Here is a 7,439-nt window from a genome sequence, read left to right on the forward strand (position 1 = left end):
ATGCAGAGGGCCAAATGGGATACCCAGGGCCTAGTAGGGCAGCACTCTTTCACTAGACAAAGGAAGAGGAGCCACAGTGAGAATCTCACCAGTGGTTTTAGGGGCAGACACACCCAGGCATTGCATTACCATACCCAACAGCTGAATCAGGAAGCTAATTGTGGCCTTGTACTTCTGGAGTCCACATTCCTGAGGCTCTTGTGACCACACACACACACACACACACACACACACGCTCACCATCACAGCTCTCCTCTCCCATTCTGCTTCCTTACTTCCGCCCCCACTGTCCATACACCCCACTTTATCTCTGAAGCAGCCCCTGCACAGGGTGTTTCTATTCTTCCATACTGTTTCTGGATTCCACCCCTCACACACCCACCGAAACTCTGCCCAGGCCCTTTGCCTAACTCATTCCTTCTAAGAGGGCTGTGTGTCAAGCCCTAGAATGTCTGCCTAGAATGTCTCTGACAGAGCCACAGTACATCAGTGCTGGAGGAGGACCCTTAAAGAGTTTCATCCAAACTGTCCACTTTGCAGCTGAGGAAACTGAGGCCTAGCCAGGGGCATGGCTTGTCCAAAAGCATTTACATAGTCAGTGGTAAGGCCAGAACCAGAAGCAGGCCTCCAGAATCCTTCTGCCCCTTTCATGGAATTCCACATCTGAAGACACAAAAATTAGTTTGATCGAAGTCTGAAGACCCCTGGGTCCCTTACTCTGCCTTCCAAGAATCTACCCTTTCTTGAAGGTGCTGAGATGTTTGATCTGTATTAACCCATTCAGCAAATATTACTGAGAAACTCTCATGTGTGGAGGTAACCACACCTATCCCTGGAGGTAGATGTAGAGTCCAGTACCTGACCCCAGATAGCTCAAGCTCCAGGGAATGCCAGCCCTATAGCCACAACCACCATGCAAGCAAGCACACATGTGCTGTGTGGATGGATGCAGCACAAGAGGCATGCATGGAGCTTTAGAGAAAGGAGCCATCATTCTACCTGGGATGATCAGAGAAGGTGTGAGTAAGGATTGCATTTTAGGTCTCAAATTTTGACAAAGAGAGAACGGCTTTTCGAATGAGGGATGAGTGCACAAAAAGGTGGGGAAGAAGTGCTGTTCAGAGGAGGCTGAGTAGCCTTGGGGTTGACACACAGAAATTGTAGTATTACTTGTAATAGCTACCATGTGTATGTATTGGGTTGGCCAAAAAGTTCGTTCGAATTTTTGTAAGATCCTTCGGGGGAAACGAACGAACTTTTTGGCCACCCCAATACTTACTAGGGATTCTTGTTTAAGCCTCACAACAAATCTATAAACACGAAATTCATTTATTCAACAAATATTTATCGAGTGCCTACTATGTGCCAACCAAGTTCTGGGTGTGGGGATACATGTGTGAACAAAATGCACCAACTGTCTCAGCCATGAACAAAAGAGAAAGTCCCTGCCCTCAGGGAGTTTACATTCGGGAATTGTTACCCCCATTTTGTAAAGGAAAAAACTGACATATAAGGAAGTTAAGGTACTGGCTCAGGGTCATACAGTTGATAAGTAGCAGAGCCTGTTTGACCTCTTAAATCTCATGGTTTGCTGCCTCCCAGGAAGCCTGGAATTGAGAGATGGAGTCTTCACAGTCAAGAACTGGAGACAGGGCTTCCCTGGTGGCGCAGTGCTTGAGAGTCCGCCTGCCGATTCAGGGGACACGGGTTCGTGCCCCGGTCCGGAAGGATCCCACATGCCACGGAGCAGCTGGGCCTGTGAGCCATGGCTGCTGAGCCTGCGCGTCCGGAGCCTGTGCTGTGCAAGAACTGGAAATAGTGAGGATCCCCTAGAGCAGCTGTCCCCAACCTTTTTGGCACCAGGGACCGGTTTCGTGGAAGATAATTTTTCCACGGATGGGTGGTGGCGGGGGCATGGTTCAGGTGGTAATACGAGCGACGGGGAGCAGCAGATGAAACTTTGCTCCTTTGCACGCCATTCACCTCCTGCTGTGTGTTCTGGTTCCTAATAGGCCTAAAAAATTCGTTTATTTTTTTCCAAAATCTTACGGAAAAACCCGAGCGAACTTTTTGGCCAACCCAATACATACACATGGTAGCTATTACAAGTAATACTACAATTTCTATGTGTCAACCCCAAGGCTATTCAGCCTCTTCTGAACAGCACTTCTTCCCCACCTTTTTGTGCACTCATCCCTCATTCGAAAAGCCGTTCTCTCTTTGTCAAAATTTGAGACCTAAAATGCAATCCTTACTCACACCTTCTCTGATCATCCCAGGTAGAATGATGGCTCCTTTCTCTAAAGCTCCATCCGTGCCTCTTGTGCTGCATCCATCCACACAGCACATGTGTGCTGCCCTGGGGGTTGGGGACCGCTGCCCTAGAGGGTTTGAGTGGAGGAGTGGCAGAAACAAACTGGTGTACCTCCCTTCAGGCTGTCTTCCCCCATTCCAGTTATAATCAGAAGTCAGCCACCTCAGTCTTCCCCCGTCTGACACTCCCTGGGCAGAGCCATGCCTGGTTTTAACGCATTAGCCTTAGTGCACCCTCAGGACCCGAACTTCATGCAACACCTGGAACCCCACTTAACTGACCCTTTGTCCAACCAAAGCTTGTAAGGTTAGGTCCCCTCCTAGCTCAAATGCTAGAAGTTGAAAGTGAGGGTGGTAGAGAAAATGATAGCGTTAGAAAGGTACTGCGTAAGATTACAATCTGTAAACAGGCCTCAACTTTCACCTGAAACTCAGTCCCTGGGAAGGAGTTGGAAACCTTTGCCTTTGAATTGTCTTCGGAGTGGGAGTGCCAGTGGTCTAGGCTCCAATCTGCAATCCTGGCACGGTGAACCAATGCCCCTCACTAGGCTGCTGGTGCCGTCTTTGAACCTAGAAGTCCAGCCTTTTTGCAGAGTTTGGGGGTTGGAGTGGGGAGATGGTGCTAAGAAAATGAAACTTGTAAGAAGAAGGGGTGATAAGGAAGGACGTGAAAAAGAAGTGGGGAAATAAGAAGAAAAGGACAAAAAGAAGGAATGGGGAAAGAGAAAGAGGGGGAGGAAAAAGACTGAGCAGACGGGTCTGTCCGCAGCGATGTGCTGAAGCTGAGATCGGAGAGTTGGGGGAGCCGGGACCCCGCGCGGGAGGCGGATGCAGGCGAGCCGGAGGTCGAGAGCAGCCCCAGCTGTCAGCTGGGAACAAAGGCCGCCGAGCCGCAAGGACCAGCCGCCGGCAGCGCCTGGCCAATGAGCGGCGCCGGCTCGGGCCCCGCCCAGCCCAGCCCCGGCCCGCCCTGGCCAATGAACGGCGCCGACCCCGCCCCGGCCCGCCCGGCCCGCCCTGCCCTCCCGCCAGCCCGCGGCTCCCGGACCCGCGCGGAGGCCGGCGCGCCGGGAGCGGGCGGGCGCCGGGAGGGCGGCGAGACCGAAAGTTTCTCTGCCCGCCTAGTCCAGCGAGCCGGAGCCGCGAGCAGCCGCGGTATCCGCCCGGCCCGGCAGTTCTGGGAGAAGAAAGACGGGAGCACATCGCAAAACGCACTGAAAAAAAAAAAACTGAAGTCAGCCCCAGGCGCAGGGGCAGGTAAGGTGCGGTGGACGAGGGTCTCGCTCCCTCCAGAGGAGTGTCTACGGCCCGACAGGGCGCCCCAGCTCCGGGGAAATTGCGCTCCCCGCGGCGTGCCAGCGCGTCCGTCGGTCTTTGTCTGTCTGTGCCGGCGTCTGTCCAGGTGTCTTTGTCTCCGCATGTAACTGTCAGGGTCTCCCCTCTGCCTGGGCGCGTGCGGTGGGTCTGGTACCAGCCCGGAAGAAAGGAGGGTGCGTCCGTCCTTCCGTCTTTGTCTCCGTCTCCTGCAGACGGGGTTTATCTACTGCAAGCCCAGAATCTGATCTGGGGGGACATAGGTGTTGGGTGACACCGATGTCCAGAGATGAGGAAGCAGGAGGTGTGCGTGAGGGTCTGACAGCTGGGGCCTGGGCACTGAACTTTGCTGTCTGGAACTTTGAAGATGGGCTGTGTCCGCGCTGGTGGTGGGGACACGGATGCAGTTAGAGGTTTGGATTGTTTCACTGAAGGAGTAGGTCGCAGGGGATGAGGTGGATAGCGGGGGTGATGAACCTGGCCCCCTGGAGCAATTCAGCCAAAGCAACACACACACACAGTCTCACACCTACACACACACCACATTTATTTCTTTCTCTCACCCACCGCAGGCAGCCAGCCCCTCACCCTCTCCCCACCCCTACACACACACACACACACACACACACACACACACACACACACACACACACACACACACACACACACACCCTTCCACATGCTTATCTCCAGCCTTTAGAGCACACAACTCAGCAGCAATAGGACCACAACACCAAGGGCTTTCCCCTTCCTCCTCCAGGTGGAAAGGACTAAACTGAAGGACATGAGCATTCTGCTCGCCCATGGGTGTGTCATGCCTAGGAAAGTGCTCCAGACTCGTTAGCTTCAGGGTCCTCAGTTTCCCAGGAGCAAGGAGTACTTAGGGCGCTGAGCGTCTGAAGTTTCTGGGTCCTTCCTCTTCCATTCCATGCACATCCTCTCGCTGCCATCAGCCCCTCTGCTCTGGTCTTGGGTTCTGGCAAGTTTGAGGAGGTACCAAGCTCTGCAGAGCCCTTGGGAGGAGCTGTGCCAGGTAAGGATCTTCTGCTCTGCCAGCAGTGCAGCCTAATCATGGGAGCTGAGACGCCCAGCCACAGAGAGATGAGTTGTCTGCTTGGCACTTCTGTCTGCACCAGAGACCCTACAAAAGAGCCTGTAGGTAGGGGCAGGAGAGCGTCTGTAACCTGAGCTTCCTCTAAGTTCAAAAACAATTTTCCCTGGACATGCTGAGGAAAATACAGGTGTTGGAAGTATATGTATATATGTACGCACATGAAGATGGGTATCTGAGACAGCATTTACGGGGAGGAAGGCTGTTTGCGTTCAAGGGTTGAAGAGAGCACAGTCTGTGGGTGAAGTCTGTGGACAGAAGCGTACACACTAATCAGGTGTGGGGTTTACACCTTGTATTTATCCAGCGCCTTTCTTCTTGAGGTGTTTTCTGCGCATCATAGACGTTACCTCATTTGGTATCTCCTTTACTCTCGTGACATAACTACCAGGTGAGCATGAAGCACGGCTGACTCTCTGTGTTCTGCCAGTGAAAAAAGTGAGGCCCCAGAGCAGCAGGGCTTTCCCAAGGTCCACAGCTAATTGGAGCAAAGTCAGGTGTAGCAAGTGGACTCCCCAGGCACGAGGGTTCAGCTGGGTAGATGTGAACGTGGGACACTCGCTCTGCCGGTAATGAGAAGAAACTCAGGTGTAGAAAGCAGAGTGTCTATTTGAAGGTATCAGTGTGTGAGCCAGAAGGAGGATGGGACATTTGAGATGGTGTTTTTTTTTTTTTTTTTTTTTTTTAACATTTATGGCAGTCTCTGCGATTCACAAGGTAGAACCTGTTTTAATAGTTCAGCTTGTGTGTCTGTCTGTCTGTAGGAGGAGCCCCTCATCTGGTCTGCCCCTGTGTCCAGGTAGATGTGTGTCAGGGTGGCTGCCGTCAAAGGGGTGCTGTTGTGCAGTGAAGGCTGGGGAGAGCCAGTGCATTGGGAATGTGTGAGGGAAAGATGCGCCGTGCCATTTCGAGAAACCATGTGTCTGCCTGTATGGGCACAGAGGTGGATGGGCTCCAGCTACGGGAAAATGGCTTTCTAGTCCCCAAAATGTATGTATATGCCTTTGCACTTTTTCAACATTCATTTAATAAATATTCATTGGATGCCTACAAAATGCAAGGCTCTGGAGCAGAAAGTGAGTCTACAAAGACAAAGAAGGTGATTATGGCAAACCTGTGGTTATGCAGCTTACAGAATAGTGTAATGGGGAATATTTAGCAACATTTAATACCCTTCACTAAGTACCCTGTGTGTCCAGTACTTTTTATTCATTATCTCCTTTAATGCTCAGCACAGCCCCACAGGGTGTGTATGATTATTAGAGGAGGAGACTTAAATAACGTTGCCAGGATAGGAAATAGGGGAGCAAGGGTTTGAACTCAGCTCAGCCTTGCCTCTGGCTCTTTCCACTTTCTTCTGCTAGTTTTAGTGTTTGTTTTGTTTTTTTGTTTGTTTGTTTGTTTTTGTTGTGGCCTCTCCCGTTGCGGAGCACAGGCTCTGGACGCGCAGGCTCAGCGGCCATGGCTCACGGGCCTAGCCGCTCCACGGCATGTGGGATCTTCCCGGACCGGGGCACGAACCCGCGTCCCCTGCATCGGCAGGCGGACTCTCAACCACTGCGCCACCAGGGAAAGCCCTCTTCTGCTACTTTTGAACATGTTTCTTCTGTGCAAAATATTCTTACCCTGTTCCTCTACCTCCACCCAGCCAGCCCCTGCTGGCACTTCAGATTTTAACCATGAGGATCGACTCCTCCAAGAACCTGTCCCCTCTTCTCTCCTGAAGTCTGGGTCACATGCCTTCCTCCGAGTCCATCATTCCTTGCTCTCCTAGCATTTACCCACGGGCCCCTGAAGAGCCTCCAAAGTTCCTAGAGGCAGAGATCTTGTCGTGAATTCCCAGCTCAGAGTGGTGTTTGGCTGCTAGGAGGAATCCCATAGGAAATGCGTGTTTAATAAAGTAATGGGAGAGAAAAGAGCTGTCAGAGACTCTTGGTGAGAGCACTTTTCCTAGCAGCAGATTTCTGCTTGGGGACACTTTGCTGGAGTGACCTCTGACTTCCTGCTGCTATTACTGGGCCAACGCTTTCAGGGCCTCTGCCTACATGGGCCTTCTCCATCCTGGTTCCTGCCTCCAGTAGTTCAGGAGCCTAAAGAAAACCCAGCCTTCACCCACCCTGCCAACCTACGCACTCTATCTCCAGGTCCATCGACCGAGAAGTACAATTATACAAGTGGGAAGTGCTAGATGTGATGTTGATTTGGGGTTTTAAAATCCTGCACTTGGAATCCCAGGGGGCAGTGGTTCCAGGGCAATGATGAGGTGTTTCTGGGGTTTGGCCAATAAAAAAGTGTCCAACTGCCTGGGGAATCTTTAGGAGATTTACATGGTTAAGTCTTTGAGTTTGCTTTTGAATAGATCTTTGTGCTGCTGCAGTTTGAAAACCACTGTTCTGAAATGGACATTCTCACTGTGCTGTTGGGAGTGTGAGTTGCTACCATGTTTGGGGAGGTCATCTGGCTTGTGATTTGCCCAAGGTCACACGGTTCAGAGTCTGGTGACTCCCTTCCCATGCCCTTTGCACCACCCCATTATTTCTCATATCAGGATTTCACATACCTTCTCAGGGGTCCATGACAATTTTCGTTTTCCTTTCAAAGATCATCGCTCAAGTTTGAAAGCTCCGCATTTCACTCTTTACTAAAGGTCTTAGCCATGCGAGGTGCCAGGGCGATGGGGGATAAACAAAATGGCTAAATA

General features: G+C 51.6%; 1 protein-coding gene across 2 annotated transcripts in view; it reads left to right on the top strand.

The window, feature by feature from the left end:
* Positions 1-3,286: 3,286 nt before the first annotated feature.
* The window catches only part of LZTS1 (leucine zipper tumor suppressor 1), a 49,667-nt gene continuing 45,514 nt past the window's right edge, over positions 3,287-7,439 (top strand). The window contains exon 1 of one of the 2 annotated variants that reach the window (XM_079927312.1): positions 3,287-3,575. The gene's annotated coding sequence lies outside the window, so the exon portion shown is untranslated. The remainder of the gene's footprint in view (positions 3,576-7,439) is intronic. The other variant, XM_079927311.1, reaches the window with a different exon arrangement.

The sequence above is a fragment of the Stenella coeruleoalba genome, assembly GCF_951394435.1.
Source record: "Stenella coeruleoalba genome assembly, chromosome: 7".
Lineage (NCBI taxonomy): Eukaryota > Metazoa > Chordata > Mammalia > Artiodactyla > Delphinidae > Stenella > Stenella coeruleoalba.